This window comes from Dermacentor albipictus, chromosome 1 (genome assembly GCF_038994185.2).
Source record: "Dermacentor albipictus isolate Rhodes 1998 colony chromosome 1, USDA_Dalb.pri_finalv2, whole genome shotgun sequence".
Lineage (NCBI taxonomy): Eukaryota > Metazoa > Arthropoda > Arachnida > Ixodida > Ixodidae > Dermacentor > Dermacentor albipictus.
Genome location: NC_091821.1, coordinates 17,244,668 through 17,269,858, shown reverse-complemented (window position 1 = coordinate 17,269,858; position 25,191 = coordinate 17,244,668). Strand labels below are relative to the sequence as shown.

At 45.2% G+C, this 25,191-nt stretch overlaps 1 non-coding gene across 1 annotated transcript; it reads left to right on the top strand.

Annotated features, from left to right (window-relative positions):
* Positions 1-2,637: 2,637 nt before the first annotated feature.
* On the top strand, positions 2,638-2,710 carry TRNAT-CGU (transfer RNA threonine (anticodon CGU)). Its single transcript has one exon. It is a non-coding gene; the product is annotated as a tRNA-Thr (tRNA).
* The last annotated feature ends 22,481 nt before the right edge of the window (positions 2,711-25,191 follow it).

Genomic DNA, 25,191 nt, shown 5'->3' with positions numbered 1-25,191 from the left:
CAAGCCCGGTGTTACTGTGGGAAAAAGTTTTGCGATTATCTTTATTAAAAGGAAATGTTCGTGAAAATATGATGGCCAAATAGCACCGCGAGTTTAGTAGAAACTCTCTCGCGCTTTTAAATATTTCTTTTCTTGTGCCCACTAACATTCGCCTCCATTCACTGAAACGCACTGATATTCGAAGTCACGTATTATACGTATATGTGTGCACTCGTTAGGGAATAGGACGGCCAATGCGTGACTTACACATGTTACGTAAGAACGCTTGAAGCTGAACGCTTCTTCACGAGTGTTATCCTGTAGTGCACGTTCCAACCCGTCCAACACACAGCAGTGCGACAGTAAAACGCAACTGAGAATGGGCGCTACGCGTGGCATCGTCTCTCTCTTATGTCCTCTTTTATTATTTTTATTTATTTATTTGATACATACTGCTAGCCTTAACGAAGGCTTTGGCAGGAAAGGGTACATTCATAAAAGGCAAAATACATCATTCACACAGGGTTCAACGATAATCGTTTACAAGAGGCCATGGCTTTGGTTTAAAAACGAAGTTATTCACACACACGTACAGCAATATAGACAATGCACATTCTTGGTGACAATAGAACACAATATAAAAACCACATTTCATCACGTAGCAATAAAGATATGGTCATACAGCTTAGACAAAAAAGAATCGAGGGTTGTACAATGAACAACCTCTTGTGTTAACAAATTCCATTATTTGATAGCTTGTGGGAAGTATGAATACCTCAAGATGTCATTGTGAAACCTATACTCAGATAATTGTTTATGTTGCATGGTTCTTGAAATTCTGGCGTTAGAGTGTACTAAAAACTTGCTTTGTCTATTTTTAGAGCATTGTTCTGGAGAATGAACCGGCATTTTAGTCCGAGATATTTAGCACGATTGCTAATTGTTGGGATTCCGGCTAAGCGTAGAAGTTCAGTTGGGGAATCATGACGACGGTAGTTATTATAAATGCATCTGGCTGCTTTTCTTTGTACGCTCTCTAACTTCGCTATGGCACATTTAGAGTATGAGAACTAGCATATGGCGCCGTATTCTATAATGGAGCGAATGAGTGACGTGTACGCGAGTAGTTTGGTATTGGGTGAAGCGTATCTGAGGGACCGTTTGAAGGAAAAAAGCGCTGAAAGTGATTTTGTTGCCACGTATGACACGTGTTTGTTCCATTTCAGATCCGAAGAATTAACGATACCTAAATGCTTGTATTCTTGAACTCTTTGTAGTTCTCTTTGCTGAATTTGGTGTGGAAAGGTTAGTGGTGCTTTCTTTCTCATGACAGTCATGCAGACAGTTTTTTCGGCATTTAGCGTCATCTGCCAGTCTTGAGACCATTTCGCTATCTTTTTAAGTGCGTCATTCAAAACAACCTGATCATCCTTGATCTGCATTGCTTTATAAATAATTCAGTCATCCGGGAACATGCGTACGGTTGCGTCAATGCCATTTGCTATGTCGTTGATAAAAAGAAGGAAGAGATTGGGAGCTAAAACTGTGCCCTGAGGCACACCGGATAAAACTTCAACGTAGTCTGAGGATTGCCCTTCGAAATGAACGAATTGTTGACGTCGTGACAAATATGCTTTTAACAATTTTGTAAGAATACCGTGTCCCAGGAAATATGACACTCGCTCGCACGTTTACGCTACCTACACCAAACGAAACAGTCAGTGTGCCGCGACAACTCAGATGGATTGCCGTGGCAATAATCTCGCGTCCGCAGAATGCACTTACAAGATTTTATTAACCTTTCTAGATGTACTGAAGAAGAATAGCCTGCCAAGCTGGTTGATTCCCTAAACTGTTGCGAAGAGGATGTTGTGCAGTGGTTTCTTGCGTCTCTTTACCTTTCCTAGCACCCTCCGTCGTCGAGCTGCTGCACTATACCTTCTGTGTGGCGATATTATAGAGTAAACAACCATTACTGCGCTGCTCCTCTTGTTCATTTTGCTCTTTCGGCCTCGGTCGTCGGTGCAAAGGCCCCGGATGCGGCTTTCTAGCACTTTCTCCAAGGGCAGGTTCCTTTTATTTCTTTGCGGAATACTACACTGAAATCTACAGATGGTGCGAAGATTTTCCTTTTTGTACTCCTTACTGGGATCACAATATTGGTGTGATTCCTGCTACTACTGCAACACTCTTTTCTTGCCTACTATACATCGTTCTTCTCAGCCGGCGACTGACATGTTCAGCCTATTGTTGAGCTTAGAAAGTTTTGACTTAGTTGAAAGTGGACGTGGAACATTGTTTAGTGCACTCGTATTAAAGATGCTGATGTGCTGGTTTGATTACTCAAATCACCAAGTATTTTTTAAGCTGTATGTGAAGGATCGACACGCCGATGTTCGTGGTAGAACTAAGTTTTCAAATATAACGTTGCGGCCTTAGAAAACTTCTTGCTGCTAATCTTTGCAAAGCTCTGCACGCTTGAGCTGATCGTGCCCAGTTTTAACAAAAGAAGGCACCGACTAACCTATGCATGCACGCGATTAGGATGTTCGAATAACATATCTAGTTTGTGAGTGGTGGTGCTGGCTAACACTCCCAGGTTAGTTCTAATAGTAGCAAAAAAACACATATAGCCCAAAAAGTCGATGTGAAAACAGCGCCGCGGTAGCTCAGTTGGTAAGAGCATCGCTCGCGTAATGCGAAGACGTGGATTCGTATCCCACCTGCGGCCAGTTGTTTTTTCATCCACTTTCATTTCCATTAAATTATCGTTTCTTTAATTCAATTAGTAAGTACAGGTAATTTCCCCTAAGTTCTCCTTGATATATTTGTTTATTGACTTCTTACATCTATTGCAGGCAAGCCGTCTCGTTCGGCCGCCGCCCTGGCTACGAACTGCGAATGTTCAAATATAAGACAATTCGTGACAGTACTCTAGCTCGCTTTAAGAACAGCAAAAAATACAAAAGAAATACGTTCAGCTGCTACATGCATCTGCGAAAGACCATCGCCATCAGGTTTACAGCCACGTCTACTATGTCTGTGGTGTCAGCATTTTTAGACACAACAAGCTGCCTGTAATGTTCTGGAATTACGCATCGACAGGGATACGGTTCTTATATGCACACCGTCGTGTTTTCCCTTTACGCTGAATATAAACAAAATTAATCGTTTAGTTCACCGAGGAAATCTACTAGGAGTTTTGTGTAACGCATAGAAATAGGGAAAACAGGGGCATTCAGTAACGATTGGCAAGGTATCTAATTAGGCTTGACTATTTAAGCGTTTGTCGCACATTACCCATAAACACTTGTTCTCCCTCTCTCCTCCGTTCACATTTTCAGGAGTGTGAAATTAGCGTGACCGTAGTTTACTAAGCACTATGAGAATCGTTGCAGACAATGACCGTATAACACATTTGAACACTTAACTACCCAACTTCCCGTAAAGCTCGTAACTTTCCCCGCATATTACCCATAAAATTGCTCGTGTTTCCTCGAAATATCAACTGCATGGCCAGTTCGTTTCTTTCAAAACGTGAGAAAATTTCGTATGCGGTTCGTAAAGTACACTTGTAAAGGTCCGCAACGCTTGCATAAGTAGTATTTCGCAAACGGTGTAACAATGGAGAGAGTTTAGTATTTGGGCGTACATCACCAACAACATGTCTGTAATCTTCCAGGAACTTGAATCTATGCCATGTTTAGTTCTCCCACGATAACAGGATAATCAATTGCGTGATTCGTATAACTCGTCCGAAGTGGACAAACGATTACCATTTATCGCTTGCTTCGAAAGAGAGACAGAGCGAGAGGAAGAGGAAAAGGAAAAGCAGGGAGCTCAATCAGGAGCGCGTCCGGTTTGCTAGCCTACACATTCAGGAAAGGAATTAAATGATAAAAAGAAGGAAACAGACGAGAAAACACCGAGGGGGCCGCTTCAAAGGGAGGTGTAACATCGACACTGCAGTTGGTCACTGAGGTCTGTAGAAGTCGGCTTCTGAGCTTCAGATACTGGTTCTTGGCACGGGACTGCACCGTATGGGGAAGTAATGGGAAGTCTGGCCGGGGAAGAGTTTGCTTAAGAATTGGCAAAGCTTATAATTGATGTGAAATCGCCAAACTTTCCTGATATGTACCCATACCATGTCCCGAAAGTTTAGGATTTCTTGGTATTTTACCAAGACTGTGGCAAGCTTTTGCGATAAGTGAGTGTACATATATCTTACATGGCAAATCTTAGTTATTGTGTACACATAGATATTTATATGAAGGCATTTTCATAAAGAACCGTGCTACTAGTTATGTAGTATGGGCTGTCAGGTTCGTGATGAAAGACGCGCAATAATTTGTACTTGTACGTATTTATTCCATGTTTCATCCCTGACACCAGTTAAAGAGGTTATCAAGATAAGTCTAGAGATAAATGATGTCGCTATGGTCATTTTTTCGGTAAAAGACAAAACCGTTTAGAAAAAAGAAAAACTTGCCAAGATATATTAGTTCAAGGAATATTAGTATAAATAATAAATAGTAATGAACCTGAAACGGAGCCTTGCGCGGCACGTGGATATATAGGTGTTGCATCTCTTTTGATTTGCAACACCTGTATTTTGACTGAAAGGAATAGAATTGTTGCTAAATGCCAACAGAAATGAAACGATTGTTTACCCTTTAACTTTTCCTATCCGAATAACACTGACGTATGGTCAGGAGATAACTCCACATATAGAATCATTAAAATATTTAGGAATTATTTACACACAAAAGCTTCATAGGCGGGCCCACATAATACACGTCGCATCTTGTTGTAACAATATTTGTGTCATCGTTCAGGCTACACACTGCGTAAGCGTGAGGTTTTCTTTCTGCCCTGCTCGGGTCCCTTTCCCTTCCCTAGTTTACTATTCTGGGTGTCCCAGCTAACTTAAGTCAGAGTTTAAAAATATTCGAATGCCACGTCGCCGGATAGAACCCAGGTAATGTTGTTTTCCGTCGCTTGGAGATAGTCACATTCTTAATATTGCCTATTAAGATTATAAGTCATACTTAATTAATCAACATCTCAAAATATTATAGTTTGGTAAAAAGTGTCAATGAGAAAAGTAGAGCAACATGAGAGACGCCCGATAGAGCTTTCTCTGGCTCAGTACGTCCTACATAAAAGTGTTTTTCCGGCGTGAAAGAAGCCCACAAATGCACGCAAGATTGTCGCGCGACTAGACGCTCGAGGCACTTTGCACGTATTGCACTTTGCACTTTGCATGTATCGCGGGCTTATAATTCGTGGGAACGCAATGCATACATCAGAAGCCTCACTTCAAACTGTTTTTTCTTCAGTGTCTGCCTCTTCATTGTTCATCATTCCACATTGTGCATGCATCCATTGAAAGAGAACGCTGTGGCGATTTCTATTTGTAAGGTTGAGAAGTTCTGTGGTTTCCAGAGATAAGGAATAATGCAAACCCTGTTTTGGGATGCAGTCCATGGTTTATCGTGGGAGAATGACCACTCATTTTGGATGGCGGCATTGTGAAAACATACAGCACATTGCTGTGAATGTTACAAGACATCGCTGTCAGAAGATTGAAAGAATAATTGGCACATAGATTCAGTATTTTGGAGCTCTCCAAAAGCATTCCTCATAGCAGTGAAATACCTGTCACCGTGGTCTGAAACACAGCGAAGTTATTCTAATCATAAGCCTACTATGGAGGAACGATGTGTACGCGTATCACTAGGTCATAGTCCGCTGTATTGCGGATATGCGCTCAAGCTGCAACAACAGTGCAATTTTAATGAGAAAGAAGGGACAGAAGTGAATAAAAAAAAGAGTACGAACAAATGCGAAATCAAAATCAAATTTACTAGGGCACTCTGATTTGGCAAACGACGAAGTATTGCCCTTTGATTGCGGTGCTGTGATATGTTATGCGTCTTACTGCGCACGATACTGCAATAGCAATCGAATTTAGTACTCTGAAATTTGGCTCCAGATGCAAAATTTATTTTTTTCTTCAGAACAGACGTGAGGCGTGAGGGGAAGTGCGCTCATGCTTAACCTTGCAGGAAATTCTGTCTCACAGGACCAACAAGAAACAAATTGTGTTGGCCTTCATGTCTGCGAAGTATGGACATGGCCGTCCAATTGCGCATTCCGGGTGTCACATAGACGTCGGTAGGGCTGTGAGTGTCCTAAAGAGACAGAGAGAGAAAGCAAGGAAGGAAAGGCAGGCAGGTCAACCACACGAGCATCCAGTTTGTTAGTACACTGTGATAGTAAATAGTTTTTGTGGGGTGATGAAGCATACATCAGTAAACGCTTTGAGGCCACGGCTACATACAAGGCTTAAACATTTATTGTGGTGCAGCCCTGCATACCTGAATTGAGACGTGGACTGCATTGGGGAACCAACCCCACGTGCAGTATTCGAAATGATTTTAGGCTTCATGCTGAGGCTACGGAGGAATGGTCGTTCATGACACCAAAACATTGCGCTCGCAATTGCCCTTTCCATCTACAACAAAGGAGACCGTAACGCCCAATGTAGTTTTGATACTCCGCAACATCCCGGCAAAAAAAATATGGTACGAAACGTAGCATGAAAATATTATGCTTGGACTACAAAGTCTTAAGCCGAATAAGAGTATGGCTCGTGGATAATGCGCTCATCACCTTCCAAGCACGTTCTACGTGAGTAGGCAGATTTATTTATTTCATTTTATTTACAATACTACATTCGAGCGTCCCGTTTCAGTCTTTGAATTTGGGACCCTTGTCTGCATATTGTCTTTTACCCATTTATTGTATCTAAAGAATAATAAACTGAATCTGAAATTGAAACTGTAAGCCCTTCGGGCTATTACAGAGTGGGAACAAACAAAACAAGTTCAGAGGAGCAGTTTAAAAATGCACGTCATGCAAAGCAACAATAACAACAATACACAGACAATTAACATTGAAATTACAGGTATACAAGGAAACATAATTCTTATTTAACACAAGCATGCAATTTACGCCCATAATTCTCTGTTGATGTAGTGTCAACAAATAATTGCGGGTCAAGGTTCCAATCTATTATTGTTTTGGAGAGAAATGAATATTTAAAAATATCATCGCTTGGTGTGTAGGCCACAACTGCATATGGCAGATTAATACGGATACGGGTATTTTCAGCTTAAAATGCCCTCGCCTAAGTGGCAGGACCAGATCGTTTGACTGCGACTAACTTTTAAGCATCTACACATTCAATTGACATGCACGGCATGATGTCGTTTTTAGCCTATTGTTCGTACCACAACTCGCTGCATCCTGAGATCATTGGGATGCATCATGGGGCCGCTTCATCTTGCGTTAGTGTAATGTTCACGTCAAAGGAAAACCCAAAAGACCGGAGAACAGTGCCGAATGCCAGAGTTATTACAGCTCATCTATTAAGTGCAGCGTCCCAATCAAAGACGTATGCCGTTTCTTTTGTTTGGTCTGTGCAGTCGGATGGAACAAGACACTGACCAAAACGGTAACTGTAGACGGGATTGGTAGAAAAGCCAGCAAGATGCGACAGGGGCACAGCTTGCGAAGACGGCCTCGGTCGATGAACTCGTAAAGGCGTGGCATATCGTCTACACGTAAGTGACGCTCCGATCAGCTTGTGTTGGATGGCGTCTCTTCAGATGTCCTCCTGTGTCTGAGGACGTTAGGGTCATCGCCGTTACTGCGGTCGTTTTCTTTCGATTCCTTTTTCTTTTATTCGCTTTAACCCTGCAATCACCCTTCTTCATTATGTTGCTGTTACGTGCCTGAGGCATCGAATCAGAACAAATCTATCTAAGAGCAATTTAGCTTCGCCTAGAACAATACAGCTCGAAGAAGACTCTAGTGATTAAACGGATAAAATCGGGGTTATAGCCCGAATAAAAAAATTACCAGGGAATCTAATCACATATCATCATACGTGTTTATGTGAAAACAATAGGGTTTTTATACAGGATCGCGTGCTTCTAGTGAGTGGCTGCCAGTCGCGCGGATTGTTAATGGGCAGAGTTGCTGCCTGCAGCCTGTTTGATTTACGTTTACAGGTACAACACCTTTGAAGTAAAGGAAGAGTTGGATGTCGCACCACTACGCCATGAACGTAAACAATCAGCTCAATGAAAATCACCATTTCAAGAAACGTTTTCAACCCAATTTGGAACTGTTCTCCCCCTATGGAGGTATTCGCAGAAAGTCGCAGGCCTGCGTGGCTCACGCAACTAAGTCACAGCGTAAGCTGAAGGAGCAGCTCCATAGGAGCTCAATTTTTGGCATCACGCGCTTGAGGCTCTCCGCGGCGAAGTCTTTTTGCGTTGTTTTCGCGAGAACGACTCAACTGTCCACCCAGCGTCGACGGCGAGCTGCGACGTGTGCTACTCTCAGCACAGCGGTCTGCTGAGCCCAATGTTGCTTGGTTACAGCCACACGCTAGCTCTACAATTCGCACCTTCAGCACCGGTTCGTACCTTGCGCGGAGAGGACATAACGTCTACCAAAGCGTAAACACAGGTATCGAGACAACGCGGCGCACATGTCACATTCCTTGACACGTGGTACGATACGATGCAATTTCTACGTGTCGCGACACGTGGTGGAATACAACGCAACTGCAAAGCAAAATTTGTACGTATCGACGCTACGCGGCACGCATCTCACATGACGTCATAATTGGCACGATGCGATGCTGCTGCTGCTGCTGATGATGCTGATTTATTGACACGCTTCGAAAAGGGGCGGTGACAAATAGGCACCTAGAACGCTTAATTTAATCAGGCATGCTATACACGTTTTTCATTCCAGCACTTTTGTATACCTCTCCTTAATCTTCTTTTTATACCTGAAAACTTTTCCATCTACATTGTACCCCTACCTATGCAACTGCTACGTGGCGTACCACCCGGTGCAATAATAGACAACGGCAATGCAGAGTTTGCGCTTATCGACGGTACGCGGCGCGTATCTCACGTCGCGTTTAGAGCTGGTCTGTGCAGGCTCCCTTAGGGAGCAAGAGTTGCGCTTGCTCAGAATAAAATTTTATTCGCTCTCTCTTTCGATCATATTCCTCACCTGTCATCCACTGCTCACTACTAGCCGATCGTAGTGACAAAGCAGGCGGAGCGTCGCTCGGACTTTTGACGAAGTGCGCAAAGGAATAGCATTGCAATAGAATCACTAGATTGTCCCGACAGGTTCCATTTCGCCGGCCGAAGTGGCGCCAAACGTATTTATTTATGTCAGCACCCTGAGGGCGCTCGTTGCAGTGCGGGCGTTCATTAGGTCTCAAGCTAAATGATAAATTCACTAACGATTTGTTGCCCAAACTAAAAATACCTAAAGTGACAGTGAATGGATTACCAACTGTAGTTCACAAGGAGCGGAGAGCAAACTGTGAATCCTCTGGCCCGTTCTCTCTCTCTATCTGTCTATCCATGTAGATATGTAACCTAGTACAGACCGGACTGTGTCTGAAAGCAGAGGAAGACGAAGAATAAAGACAGTCTTCGTGCGACCATGTTTGTCTCCGTCAGCAGCCTTCTTCTCGCGTCACACAAGTCGACAGGATATAGACTTGGCAGCTACCTCATCGGCCTCACATCATCTTGTAAATAATACCACGCCGTGAACCCCAAGTGCAGAGATCCACCACCTACAGCGACTAGCATTACGATCGCATCATCGGTAGCCTTGGACATACCCAAGTACACCAGATAAGCGGACGATGGGCCACTGGAAGAGTAGTTCCACCTCTTCGATTTCCACGCGTCCGCTGCGTTATGGTGGGTACGGAATATGATCAGCAACTTCAATGAATACGTCACCGGTGAGGCATTTTGCCTCTACCTTAGCACATCTTCTAAAACAATGAATCGTAGGAGAGAATCAAAGAAGAGATGATCAGTAGATTTCAAGTATACGTTGCAGATCCCTCCATTATCCACCCGCTGGATACATTTCAAGTGGGTCGCGGCAATAACGCGCAGACTCCGCGTAACGATCATCATCAGTGGTGAGCAAGGCCTCGTATGAGATCATCAATGAGTTTCCCACGCATGTAGGGATCCTCTCGAGAAGATGACACACAACCACACGCCTGACATAATGATGACGACCGCAGAACCATCTTCACCATCTACGCTCTCGACAAGCCGCAAGAATCATGTCCCTGGACCATCTGACGCGTTCATACCATTGTTCTGTACGCGTGGCCCACAACCGGGTTTCACGTCACTTAGCACATCCACGGCTGTCAAACAACGCCGCATCTCAAGCGGAACTGTTATTTATTCTCATTAATCCAAGCCGACTTTCTATCCAACAATAGGTCAGAAGGAAGCCACGACTAACGAGTTTTTTTTTTTTCACGTAAGGCAGGGCAATTTCAGCAGCAACGGATGAAGCACGTGCATTAGGAAACCAAACCACTTCGCAAGACACAAACCTTCTCCTGCATGAAACACCCGAAAGAGCCCTGGCCTCGCGCGCACAGGTAAACAGGAACACACATCGCTCGATGACAGCGGAAACTGTCTTTCAAAACGCTACAGTTAGGAATCGTGGCAGCAGCGGCGAGCCTACTGAGCTCCGTGCGTATGTCGCTTCAACGCGTAGGAAACCTCAAGTGCACAGCGCATACGAAGCTAGCGGTTTCTCCTAAGCTACTGGTTTCTCTACTAATCTCCAGTTTCACTAATAGATAACACTTAAGTGCAGCATCATTTGTTGTAGTTTTCTCGATTTAAATATGGGTTTAAATAAACTCTATATACAATTTGTCTCCGAGATTAGGTGTAAGGAAGGAAATGCGCAAACGCACCCTCACAAACACCATGCGCACGCAGATACGCACACACGCGCGCGCACGCGCACGCACACACACAAACACACACTATCTCTCTCACTTGCACACACACGCACAATACGCACACACAGACATCCATGCGCACACGATTGTTTGCACGCACGCACGAACACACACGCTCGCACACGTACACGTTAACACGCGCCCACACATGTACCACAAGCACGCAAGCGCACGCACACGCGCACGCAGATGCACGCATGCACGCACGCCGCGACTGCTCACACATGCATACATGCAGTCACACGCATGCAAATGCAAATACGGAGGTACGCGCACGCGCACACATACGCGCCCTTATACGGTCATACAACCACACACAGGCACGCTATCTAGATGTGCACAGGCAAAATCCCTCTCTCTCCGTCCCGGCTGCCTCTGAAAATCCTGCGCAACCAAACAGAGTGCATAATACTCCCTCTTCCATTAGCGTAACAACGGCAGCTGTAATAAATCGCCTTACGGTTTAAATTTGGTGCTTCTTTAAGTCAATGTACCCTGTGCCCTCCCGGCAGAGGGTGCGCTGCCGCGAGGGCGCAAAACGATTTGCTCCTATCGTGTTACTTCACCGCCCGTCCCTGACCAAAAAAATCTCTAACGCATCATCAATGTTCCAACTAAGTGCCATAAATACATAGGTTGTTAGAAAGGACTACCCTCTCGTTGTTGTCAGTTGAAACGTTTTGATCCACAGCCGATATCTTGAAATCTATTTTCTTTTTATTTTTTTTTTATTTTGCGCATTCAGTTCCGCTTGTGCATTGCCGTGAAGTTTCCAAGGGGATTATGCAGAATTTCTGGACATGGTTGCTGTTTGTGTATCAATTTTTGAGCAGAGCACGTTTAAATAAAAGCATACAGAGGACAGTTGTACAGGCTGAATAAAATACAATCGCAATAATATTGGTCTTTATTTATTCCATTTTGCGAGGCTACAAAAATATAGTTGCTAACGAGATAACAAGACTAAGACAAGACAACCGTTGAATTTAGCTGCCCGAGAGAGCATTTTGAAATAAAGCCTCCAAGGGGTTCGCGAACGTCGAGGAAGTGAAGTGGCGTCAACAATAATATTTTAGAAACTACATGTCGTTAAATATTGTCGCACTGGAACTTGTTGTTTGAAGAGCGTCTCTGGATGTATGTTACTTACAGGTTGTTAGAAAAAATATCACATTGCTACCGAGAGTACGACCGGATGATTTCATTGATATAATATGTTTATTCACATAATCAGTACACGCCTAGAGAACCGATGTAAAGGCTGAGAATACCTCACGCTAGTACCCGTGCTTCATCCGCCTTTTTGCGAAACAAAATTTTCACATCATCAAAAAAAAATACGAAAATATTGGTGACTAGATAGTACAAATGTAAAGCTGGGCATTAAGAAGGAAGAAATACAATTTATGGTTTGGAAGTTGGAGGTTTAAACATATTTATATATGCGTTTCTATGTAAGTTCGTAAATGCACACCAACTTGTGCAACTTTCCGTACTCTGAAAAAAATCCGAATTGTTCACATTGGAACAACGTCACAGACATGAAAAATAATATGCATATCTCGACTGCAGGCAGAACAAAAGTTGTAAAACAGACGCGACACGTAGGCCTTTACTACATGAAGAAGCTAGAAACTTGTCGTAATGTTAGCTTTAGGCTAATTTTTAATGTTTTCGTGTTATATTCACAAACTTAATATAGAAACATTTTCTACAATAAAAAATATTACTCAGGGCTGTTGATTTAGGAAGTCCGCAATTCCATAATACTCACAGTAGCACCTTCACTAGGGCTGAAGTCCAATACAGACGTAGTCTCCTAGGGCTACGATTTTATTTAGAACAAGTGGAACATTCCCGAAGCCACAGAATGCCGCAGGGACTTGTTAAAACCATTCATCACGAGCGTAATTTTGAAATGTAGAACCAGAAAATTTCCTATTTCCTCTTTTTTGATATATTTCTTGCAATGAACGCTTCTGTTCTGAGTTAACTTCATCAGAAAGCCCACTCATTTAATTTGTAGAACAGCTTATTTATCGAGATATACGGGTGTCCCAGTAAACTTGGACCAAGATTTTTAAGAAAGCCTGACAGCTCTAGAGAAATTGTACCGACTGCATAGTAGTGGCAATCGTGTGTACTTACAGCCAGTGTTTTTTTTTTCATCACAATTAATTATTTGCTTTTCATTAGTGAACATTTAGATTATTGCTTGAATCGCAAACATGTGAATTACAAACTTGTAGGGCACCTTAAATAACCTTCGAATCAAGCATTTATTTCGTGCTGAAGTGTGCCTGGTTGTTTTTTCCTAGAAGAAACAAAAGCCCGCGAAATATGAAATAGATGCGTGGTCGGCACCGCTACTGAAACGCCTCCAAGCAACCTTTGAAACATATACAGCTGCATTCATTTATCGCCGCATCGTATAATGCTTCGTCAAGTAGTATGGCTCGAGAGGTTTCGCGACCTATATAACTAGTGTGGTGCGATAATCGTCATCATCTGCGGACGTAATAATGTTGTGTTCCATCATGAGGCATTCGGGATAGCTTTAACCTTCGCGTATCATGAAACGAAGTTACAAAAGAACTTCAACCAATGTTTAAAAAAGAAACAGTGCGCCAGAGAGCACGAAAAAAGAAAACAGGCACCTCTCGGAAGAACAGAAAAGAGCTACATAGGAGTTTATTTCAATAAAGAAATAAAGCAAAAGCACGCAAGGCGTCTCAGCCGCCCACAAATAAACATCCAAAGGCGCGACTGCTTTAGCCATTTACCATTTTTGTCACTTGAACCACAGAGAAAGGATTCAACAAGAGCAGACACTCCCATAGAGCCAAGCGTCCGAATTGAGTGTAGCGCACCAAGCCGCCGGCGTTAATACTTGAAACACACTACCGGTTTTGGTTTACGGCGCGCGCATTTTGAACGCTAGCTGGTATGCGTTACGCCGGCTGCGCTGATCGACGCATTTTTTTTCTCTTTGCTTCTACAGCTGAACCGCGCGCGGTTTTTGTGCGAGATCGTTTCATTATTAAAAAGGTTGCGAACGATCTTTGCAAGCCTCCATTGAATATGTACCACGTGCACCTTCATAAAGATGCAAGCCGCCTTGCGAAATGAGGAAATCTTTTATTCTATATAAATGCTCGTTGCGGGCTTCTTGTGCATTCATCCAACGTTGTGGCACCACGTAAGCAGTAGTAGTTCCCGTATGAAGCTCCACCGGACGACGTCAGCTGAAGAAAGTGAATTACAAGCATGTGTCATTTTGGTATAACACATACGAATCATGCGTGTAGAGGCGAAATGTGCAAAAGTGGTGAATGCGTGGCATTACAAACAAAAGCAGTTCGTTTTTACATACATGGCGTAGAAAATACCCGACTCATCCCGAACAATACCGTACATAGCACGAAAACATCCTCCAAGGACTTATTTCCTGCACTTTAAGAGCACGAATACACAGGCTACTGCGCGTTTCCAAAAGAATTTGGTTACAATCGACGCGATAGTACGCTACTAATACACAGAGGTGGCCACAACACAGGCCCCCAAACAGACCATGCTGGACGCTCGCAGAATTCCTTCTACTCGCGATCAAGACAAATGCGTGAGTGCAAAGCCTGTCTTCAGTCGCGCAGAAGACAGAATTTTCAAGTTACAAGTTCCTAGTGTTTGGGCTTCTTGGCGTTATCTTTTGTGTGTAGCCGGCGCAAGCAACACACTCCCGTGTTATCACTCTTGGCAATTGCTCGTTGCGTTTTTTACAAGCCTGAGTAGCGAAAGAAGGTTCAAGTTGTTGCGGGGCCATAAAAATTGTCACAAACTTGTCGCAGTAAAATTCTGTACAAGCCAAACAAACTTTGTCAACATGGCTGAGCTGCTTATCGCTGCGTCGTGACAGGCACGGCGAGTGTGCGTCAGGATTATCCTAAAATGCAACGGAATTAATTACAATCATGTTGAGGGTCAGAGAAAGCGTCACGAATTTGTCCCACTAAGAATCAGTACATGCGAAAAACTGCGCCACGCAGCCGAGTTGCTTTTCGCTAACTACGTCACAAGGCCAGGCGCAGCAAGCGTGTCTAGTAAGTAACACAAAAAGTAGCGAAATTAATTTTCAACAATGTTGGGCGTCAGCGAAAGCGCCACAAGCTTGTGTTGTCAGTGCATTAAAGCGGGAAACTTGATTCCGTACTAGGGCAGAGCATATTTTCGCTAACCGCGTCACAACGCCAGACTCAGCCACTGCGCTTGAAAAATACCCCGAAAAGTAACCAAGAAAGAGCAAACACTTGTCCCAGTAAGATTCAGTGCACGCAAAATTGCGTCAAAGCGCCCTGCGCGACCAGCGTGCCCAAAAACTACCGAAATAAGTTAAGATAATGCTGTGCTCATAGAAAACCTCAGGAAATTCTCCCAGTATGAGATGCACAGCCGGTCTCGCTGGCTTCGGGGGTGTGTCTGACGAATGACGCATGCACCTGGCGCGTCATTCGCCTGTCGCTAGGCAACGGAAGTAAGCGCCAAAGTATCTTTTAATTTATACCGAGATATTGTTAGTTTTGCCGGGAAAGAATTAAAAAAATGAAACAATGTCTGCTAACTTCATTTCACATTCTCTTCTTTTTCTTCGATGCTCGCGGCAGCATACGGTCGGCGTTAATACTAGCATGACATATTTCCTGCTGGCAGTTTTCGCCGAGTGTACCCCTCTTGTCGAATTTCTTTCTCTATGCTTGAACTCCAGAAAAGAGGCAAAACAAAGCAGTTTTTGACCTATTTCTATCTTTGTCGCAAGCTTTTTGTTGTGTAAGTAGAGGGTGACATCATGAAGGTGTATTAAACAGTCACGTTTTACATCACTTTGGAGCTGTTATTTTCCATTCCACTTATATTACGGGCTCAAACAGGTGACTCTCTGAATCAATACATTAATTGCTTCTTTCCAGCACTTGTGCTGTTGCAGCTTTGACCAATGACATTAGAATCTCGCGGCAGACTGCATATTTTTGCCTTTAGGGCATCCGGTGTGGTAGTTTCGCAGCTATACACGCAATGTTTAACGTAGTCCCACAAGAAAAAGTCCAGCGGTGTCATGTCCGACGACCTTGCAGGCAAGGGTACAGGTCCGTGCCGGCCGATGCGCTGTCCAGGACAAAGCTTGTCGAGCCACGCTCGAGACTGACTACTACTCTGCGCAGGAGCACGTTCGTGTTGAAACCAGATGTTCCAAACGTGCGCGAATGGAACGTTGCAAGAGACGTCGTTCACGGGGACCGCGAGGATGTCGCTGACGTAGCGTTGCGTCGTTAGTGCGTTATCAAAAAAGATAGGTCCGATGGTGTTGCCGTCAAAAATACCGCGTCACAAATGGAACGACCACTGGTATTGGTGCCATGCTTGTGCCAGCCAGTGGGGATTACTATCACTCCAGCAGTGCGCGTTATGAAGATAAACTTGCGCGTTTCTGGAGAAATTAGCCTCATCCGTCCAAAGCAGGCGATTGAAAAAGTGCGGTTCTTCTTCACATTCCGTGAAAATCCAATTTACAAAGTCAAGTCTGTTTTTAAAATGTCAGCTTTCAAGTTTTTGATGAAGCTGTCCATGGTAGAGGTGCATAGGGACATTTTTTTTAAGTCCTCCACACTGATGACTTTGAGTTTACGGCCTCTGCACTGGCGTCGCGCACACTACCATGGGTTAGCAACAAACAATGTCAAAATATCCGTTTCCGCCTCTTGAACTACCGTCGCAGTGCTGGGTGACTTTTTTGTGAAGCTACCCGTCTCGCAAACGACTTCGTAGGTTCTAAGTATAGTTGACGGACTAGGGCGTCCTCCACAATGTCACATCCGGAATAGCTTGGCTGCTTTCCTCTTGTCGACGTGCGCCGCCCCCAGAGATAGGATCATTTTAGCCTTTTGTTCATTCCTGGAGGGCATGACTGTCTTCCGGAAGAGCAGGTGTTAGGAATGGCCGTACGGGGTGACAGCGTGGTAGCTTTCAGCCCGCTGCACCTGTTCCAATCCAACCAGACGGGGTGCACTTCAGAGAACTGCGAATAACCGGCAGCCACGTGGCGCGGGGTCAGCTCAGGAATGTGGTACCCGGCCGCGCCACCCGGGACGGAGCAGAGTTCTACGAAACCCCTCTGACGTCGGCTCCGGACCATCGCACCTGTGTGTATGTGCAACACGATTACGTGAGCCCGCCTCCTCCAAAAGGGCGGTCATCTACGGTGACGTCGAACAGTGACGTCGAACGATGACTGGACGAACATTTCCGTCCACTGGGAATCAAGGGGGGGACCAAGTGCTTATAAGCAGCGTTTGCCGGCTGCTAGTGTGTGCTCGTCGTCGGGAGCTGTGTGCTCGCTGTCGTGCTCGAGATGTACTAGTGAGCTGAGTGCTCGTTGTCGTGCTCGAAATGTATTAGTGAGCTGTGTGCTCGTAAGCTCTTTGCTGTATGTTAGTCTTGCGGGCTCCATATGGGAGCCCGCAATATGTCTTGTTCACGATGTAAATACTGCAAATAAATCCTGCTCGCCTAGTCCTGTCGCACCAAGGTCCTCCCGACAACTGCGACCGCTCCCATCCCTATAACTGAATGGCAGCAGTGAGATCGGCCTACGGCTCGTAAATCGGCCTACGACTCGGAGACAGCAACGGCAGGTGACGGACGTTGCCACATGGTGACAGACCGGCATCCTGATCAAGTTGGAGGCGACTTGGGATTGACCACCTCTGGCAACTAACTGGATACGGCGGAGAAGGACTGGTGATATGGTGCTGCTTCAGTGGGTAAGCGTCTGGTTTTAGCTGTAAGATTTACCAGGCTTCAATTTCTCTGTGTTTTTGAATTTGATTCGCTGGGGATCTTTTACAAGTATTTTGATTTGCGTGAGTATCGCAACAAGTATTGTGTGACAGCAGAGCCGAAGCTTAAAGTAGCGACCATAGTCCTAATGTGTTTGACGGGGGCTGACCTGTTGTGGTTGTGTGAAGAGCTTGAGGTAGACGTAGAGAAGGACTTGACGGAAGCAGAAATTCGGAAAACTATTCTCGCAAGTAGAAATGATTTGAAACTAATCGAAAACCTAGGTAACCGAACTCTAAGAAAAAGACAGGAACAGGAATCAATTAAGCAAGAATGCCAAGAGCGCGAGCGAAAACGCCAAGAGCATGAGCAAAAGCGGCAGGAGGTTGAAAAGGAAATGGCAGCAGTGAAGAAACAGATACAGGATTTGCAGCAGTTAAACGCACGAGGAGAACAGCGGCTTGAGAAATCTGTAGGCTGGAAGCAGCGAAAGTGGGAAGAAGCAGATAGTAGATTTCAGTCGAAAGCCGAGAGAAGGAGTAGTACCTGTGAGAGTAGCAGCACTTTCATAGGTGAACTCGAAGTGCTAGCAGCTAACGATGCCTTAGTGGCAGCAGAGGCCGTTAAAGGCCAGAGTGAGAGCGACGAGGTGCCGTGCCAACAGAGGACTGTAGAGACAGCTAGGCCAGCTGCGAACAAATTGGCACAGTTACCGCGCGTGTTCGTCGCATCTCATGATATCGAGGTCGTTAGGAAGGTACAGGGTACTGTTGACCCGACAGACACGAGCACCCATGTCGAGTCAGGTCTGCGTGCCGAAGTGATGTGCGAGCTCGATGATGCAGTTGAGAGTAGTTCTCAGGATGACGAGCTCCGTAGCTCAAGAGAAGACAACTGCATTGTTCAGGGAACGGTGCGGCTCTCCGCCAGTCTAGTTAGTCAAGAGAGGGGTGATTTAGTTATTAATCACTCAGACTAAGCGGGTAAGAGACCGATCAGGGCCGACGAAATGTGTAACGGCCAGCACGATGCGCGAGAGAGCGACATGAAAGAGAATTCAAAGAGAAAGCGCCGCAAAAAGAAGTGCGGTAAAGACCGAAAGACGGTGACTAATGTAGCGCCGCCAAAGACGGCGAGAGACCCAAAAGGCCAGGGCACGAGGAAAAGAAAGGTGCGGTCGTCACGGACGATGTTGACGCATCGTAAACATTCGGGCAACCGGTCAAAAAGTGACCTAGAAGCATGTTCTGCACGGACGCGGACACAGGGCACGGGGCAGCTACGTTCCTTGTCGGTCCGTCGTTCTTTCCGAAGTTCAGCGTGTAGTACAAAGAAGCGCAAGATGGCAGGACGAGACGAAGAGATAGGGAGTAGCGACGCGGTTTCTCGAGTTCGTGTTGAAAGCAGGGCGCCAGGACGCAAATTGGCAGGAGACTGTAACGTCTTGGGGGAGCTGATAGTCAGTCAGCCCTTTTGTTGTTCCTCGGTAGCCAGAATAGCTTTCGAACCACGACCGCCTCGAGTACGGCTCAAAAGTATGAGTCAGTCAAAAACGTTTGGAACGGGAGGCCAAGAGAGCTTCCGTAGAAGTGAGATGTTGTTTTGTTTTATTTTTGAACATTTGTAAATTTTAGCGATTTGAGACTAGAGTTTTTTTTAGTATGTAAGGTGTGAACTTTTTTTTATGTTTTGTTTGAGAAGCTCGACATTTGAAAGACGTGTTTTTTTTTTTGTAAACATGTAGTATGACGAGGTGTTCATTAATGAGTACATAGGCTTTTTTTGTGTGTGTGCGAGTAACCTCAGTAAAGGTTAACGTTGAGAGGCCTATCGTAACGCACGTGTGTTTTAGTTAACCTTCTTTTTTATGTGTTTTTTATTGTTTAAGGTTAAGCGCGTAGGTATTCAGTAAGTGCGTGATTTGCACTGAGAAGAGCTCTAAGGTCCATTAGCGCGTGTCCTGTGCGGACGGAAGGAAGCAGAATGTTTATGACTGGGTTGCTCTTGTGTGTCGAGGGCAGCCGTACTCTGACTTCTCTAGTACGCGTGCGTAGAGCTAGTTAGTAAAAGACACATTTGTTCAATGGTTCCTCTGTGTTGCGTAAGTTAGGCAAGTTTGGTTGTTTGTTTAAGGAACGTGCCCTGTGTGGATTAAAGGAACAAATGTGAGTAAGCGTCGCAAGTACGCGTTTGGAATAGAAACCACAAAGCTAGCGCGATTGTATTTACGTACCTGTGGAGTTGGCCAGACGGTTCAGTGGCAGCAGCACATGAGATATGTACGCCACTGTAATAGGATAAGAACAGGCTGTTCGCGAACTTAGGCTGCTTAAGTTATGTTTAGGTATTGGTGTTTGAGAGCCTTCGGTTTCATTCTGCGTAAACATTTTCTTTTGTGCAGCGCGACGGTCGGGTTTGGTCGAACTCAAGAGGAACGTGAACGCTCGCTTTGGCGGCACAAAATTTTGGGGCAAAATTTGGGGTTCCCAGTTGAGTGACTTGCATTGAAATTTTGATAGGAGGCCTGGTGGGTTAACAGCTAATTCCGGGCGTTTGAACGCTGAGCGGTATTGTGTTGCCGGGTCAACTCTTCTGTGCCAGTTGTTGTGAGATGGTTGAAGGCATTCCAAGTACGCAGGGGTTGCAGAGAGCAAAGCCATCGTCTTGCTCGCCAGCCATTCCCTTCCTGCCCAGCGGTTGCCAGCACTGGCCAGGCGAGATTTTCCCGGCCATGGAGGAGCTGTTAGGAATGGCCGTACGGGGTGACAACGTGCCATCTTTCAGCCCGCAGCACCTGTTCCAATCCAACCAGACGGGGCGCACTTCAGAGAACTGCGAATAACCGGAAGCCACGTGGCGCGGGGTCAGCTCAGGAATGTGGTACCTGGTCGCGCCACCCGGGACGGAGCAGAGTTCTACGAAACCCCTCTGACATCGGCTCCGGACCATTACACCTGTGTGTATGTGCAACACGAGTATGTGAGCCCGCCTCCTCCAAAAGGGCGGTCATCTACGGTGACGTCGAACAGTGACGTCGAACGATGACTGGACGAACGTTTCCGTCCACTGGGAATCAAGGGGGGGACCAAGTGCTTATAAGCAGCGTTTGCCGGCTGCTAGTGTGTGCTCGTCGTCGGGAGCAGAGTGCTCGCTGTCGTGCTCGAGATGTACTAGTGAGCTGAGTGCTCGTTCTCGTACTCGAAATGTATTAGTGAGCTGTGTGCTCGTAAGCTGTTTGCAGTACGTTAGTCTTGCGAGCTCCATATGGTAGTCATGCTAGACTGTCGATATATGTCTTGTTCAACATGTAAATACTGCAAATAAATCCTGCTCGCCTAGTGCTGTCGCACCAAGGTCCTCCCGACAACTACGACCGCTGCAATCCCAATACAGGTCACTAGCGTGCTACCGATGAGATCTCCTGTTATTATCTACGCACTGGCACGTCAAGCAAAAATTATTTGCGCAATCGCTAGCAGCATGTACTGACTGTACAGATCCGCCAAAACGCATTAGATGCACATAGCCTGCGCAAGGTTTGTTGCTATTGCTAAAGGGAACAATGGGAACATACGCGCTGCACCATATGCGCTGTCAAATGCAGGAATCACTGGCCGGCATGGCGTTCATTGTACACATTCTGAAATGCATCGGTCTCGGAGTGCGATGGCACGTTAGCATGATTCCTCCAAAGAGGGCGAAATTTCCCACCGATATTCCTTCGTCCGTTGCCATTGCCGTGGCGCTGTACATTGCGAACAACGTTGCATGCGCGTTCGTTTCGTCAACTTCCTCATGTCCCACCTGGCCACAGCAACATCCGGGAGGGCATGGTCCAGATAACGCAGCGCAACAAAGCACGGAGACCAACGCACCCGCACGGCGCCTTTGCCACGGTATGAAATCTACGGAGCAATACATGTGAGCGCACAGAACCATAAGAAAGCGGCCATTGTGGCCCGAAAGGCATGGCCGCTACAGCAAAGAAATAAAAAAAACAGCAAGAAAAAGGAGAACCTATATATTACGTCATTTCCTACACAGTTTTCTCCCAGCGCGCGGAGGGGGTAGGGCCTCTCCTCAGTTTCCTTCCTCCATGGGGGGCGAGGCCTTACGGAGTCGCCATCTGTCGGAAGCGCCTCAATTGCGTAGTCTGAGAGATAACGCGGGCGCTCCGCACAGGTTTGGCTATCGGCGCTAAATAAAGGTACGGCGCGGGAGCCCTCCTGGACATTTTTTAAGTACTCTTGTAGTGACAGAAGTATTTTACCTTTAAAATAATAATCTTGGACAAACAGAAAGCACAGAATGGTTTACAGACGCTATCTGTTTATCTACTATGTGCAGTAAGCTGGGGCACTGCGCACGGTCGCCGCGATCGATTCCCTCATCCGGTTTCTTCTGTGAAAAGCAGGCAGTTGCTGAGAGAAAACCATGTAAAATATGTTCTTATAGTTGGCTGTCTGTGTAACAATATGTAGCACAACAGAATGAAGCTTCAATGCAGCTATCGCATAGGTTCGCGGTGGCCGACTGCGTGTCTGCATGCATGTCCGTGCAAGACGTCTCGCTTTCGCTGCGAGTGCATTTTCTTATCGTGCCGTGAGCTTTAGGCCGCAGCATATGAACATTTGACAGTACACAAGCAACCAATGTTTCATGAACACTATCAGAGCTGTTCAAAAATATTTTTGCTATAACTAGAGACTTCGATGCCTATGACAGTCGACGTGGGATGTGCCGTATTGTCTTTTATTCTAAAGTCTTGGAAGCTTCAATATCATTATTTCTCAAGTTCCATATCGCACTGCATGTTTATCGGTCTTCTAAGCGAGCGATTACCGGCTGCTTTTTTTTCTTAATTCAGTACAATAGTCATTGTCCATGGAACATGAACGCGTACCATGCCTTTTTTTAATGTGCTTTTCACCATTCCCTTTCCATTCCAGTGAACTTTCTTTTTCTCTTTCTTTAATATTATCGTCATAGGTGTTACAGTGCATACGCAAAAGACTGTTGGACCCAATAGCCGCGGGCTAGCGGATGGGTCTGCATATGCGAAATATAATACACATTCGGTACAAGACTAAGGGGATCAATACAGAGGATGAATGCCACACATTAGCACATTAAAAACAGAAAGAAAACGAATTTTTTTACAGCATGCATAAAAATTATCACCAGTTACATAAATTATCAAACTGCAAAAAACAGAACGCCAAGCAAGAACACAGGCACCAAATCAGTGGTTTATAGCTAATAAATAATGCTTTGCCAAAATTTTGTGTTTCTTTTGTTTTGGTGGATATGCTAATTGTTCCATGTCTTAACTCCAACAAATTCCAGTAGTATTTTGCCATATCCATGATGTACAGGAGGCAGATTGAAATTTCCAGTGGCAGTACTTCTGGTAGAACGTGATGATGAAAGAAATATGGGCATAGGGCACGGTGGAAGTTATGCATTCTTCCATCGTGGCACAGGGAAAGGTTGATTACGTTTCACAACACTATTTACATAGGTAGCTGTTTTAAACTCACGCATAAGATTGAATGACAATATGTTTAGTTTATTGAACAGCAGCCTGCTGGGTGTATCGGTTCCCGAGTGCATCATCATTCTTAATTTTCAATAGAATAAGCGCCAAAAAATGACAGCACACAAGAAGAAAACCAGACAGGACAAGGCGCTACTTTCAACTGTTTATTGAAATGACAAGTGGCTGATTATATAGCCATGAGGAGAGGAGAATGAAAAAAGAGGGACACTGAATACCTGAATGCGCACGTGCGAGAACACTGAAGATATAGGGAATCACGCTTAATCTAAATATAAAACTTGCCTGAAAACATGCATTCATTCGTGTATATATTCAAAGACGGGGTACTGACACAGTTATCCCCTCTTTTCTTAATCTCGTTGGCCTCCAACAACTCCCGCGCAACAGAATCTTTACTTTTATACATGATTGTCGTATCTTGAAGCCTTGCTTCACATACCCGTTCATCCTCATTTCCGCAGGCCTTGCAATGCAGCGGCAAGTTAGAACCATATCCATTTTTCAATGATAGCTTATGCTCGCGCAGGCGTTCATTAATACATCGGCCTGTATGGCCGATATACTCTTTTCCACACTTCAATGGAATGTGGTATACTACCCCTTCTTCACATTTAAGAAAAGGGTTCGTATGTTTAATAGAACACCCTACTTTTTTAGCGCCATCCGGACCAATCAGGCGGCACAAAGTAGCAAGCTTTCGCGGCGCGGAAAAAACAACAGGAATATTGTATTTCATGGTGACGTGTTTCAGATTATGCGCTACTTTATGAGAATATGGAATCACCACCGCTTTATCTTTCTTTTCGACTGATTGACCTTCTTCACTTCTTTTTCTTTCTTTTTTCAGTTTTTTTCAATAGCGCCTCCGAAACTGCGCTTAAAACCAAGCAAGGAAAGCCAGCCTTCCTCAACTTCAATATCTGGTCGTCAAAGCTTGCTTGTGCCTTATGACAGCACGATTTTCTCAGCCCGGATTCGAGGCACATAGTAGCAAGTGCTCGTTTCACAGTCTTGGAGTGTGTAGACTTATATGGCAACACCTCCTTGCGGGCACGCGGTCGGTACATCCAGCAGGAGCCTTCGTCAGAATATATTCGAATATATTCGTCGAATATATTCGAAAGAATCACTTGTTTTATTTTACTATTAGTAAATTTCACTATTAGTGGCCGGGATTTAGATGGCTCATAGCGTCCGATTCTGTGTGCACGGGATGTGCTTTTGCCAGGAAAATTAGTTTTTAGGAGGTTGTCTATTGTTTTTAACTCTCTTTGCTCTGATTGTTGTGCGTTTTCTGTTGCCACGTCAGATATGCCGTAAAATACGAGGTTGCCGCGACGAGCGCCGTCCTTCGCGCCATGTAGTCTCGAATGAAGCGTGCATGAGTGCAGGGGTGCCAGACTCAGCTTAATGCTCAGAATTCTCAATACGAAGGCGGAAATGCGTATGGAACCGGGTGGTGCGGCATAAACATTGCCTTCATTTGAATCAGCCTGGAGCGAAAAAGTGCTGCGAATGCGTGTGAGCGACGTTGCGCTCCAGTTCCTTGGCAGTATGGATGCATCGTGCAACGCGGTTTGAAAATTAGAGAGCCACGCGTGGGCTCTGCAGATGTACCATTTATCACTTTCCCATCCAAACGCTTCACCCAGCACACCACAACGTTCTTATATATTGACCTAAGTTTGCAAACTGCGGTGCTAAGCGCGTCACTTCATTTCTAAATTGTTGCGCCCGTATGAATAAGCTTTCAGGATCCTGGCTAGTCTCCCCGAGTTCCCGCACGTTTTCGTTCTGTGTTGTTATTGGAACCGTTACGCAGCTGATCCTTGCCCGTCCTGCTCTCTACTCGCAATATGACATCTTTAATAAAACGACTTGTTCGCGCAAGTTGGAATTAGAGGAGACGCAATTCGGGGAAGTGCCTCGT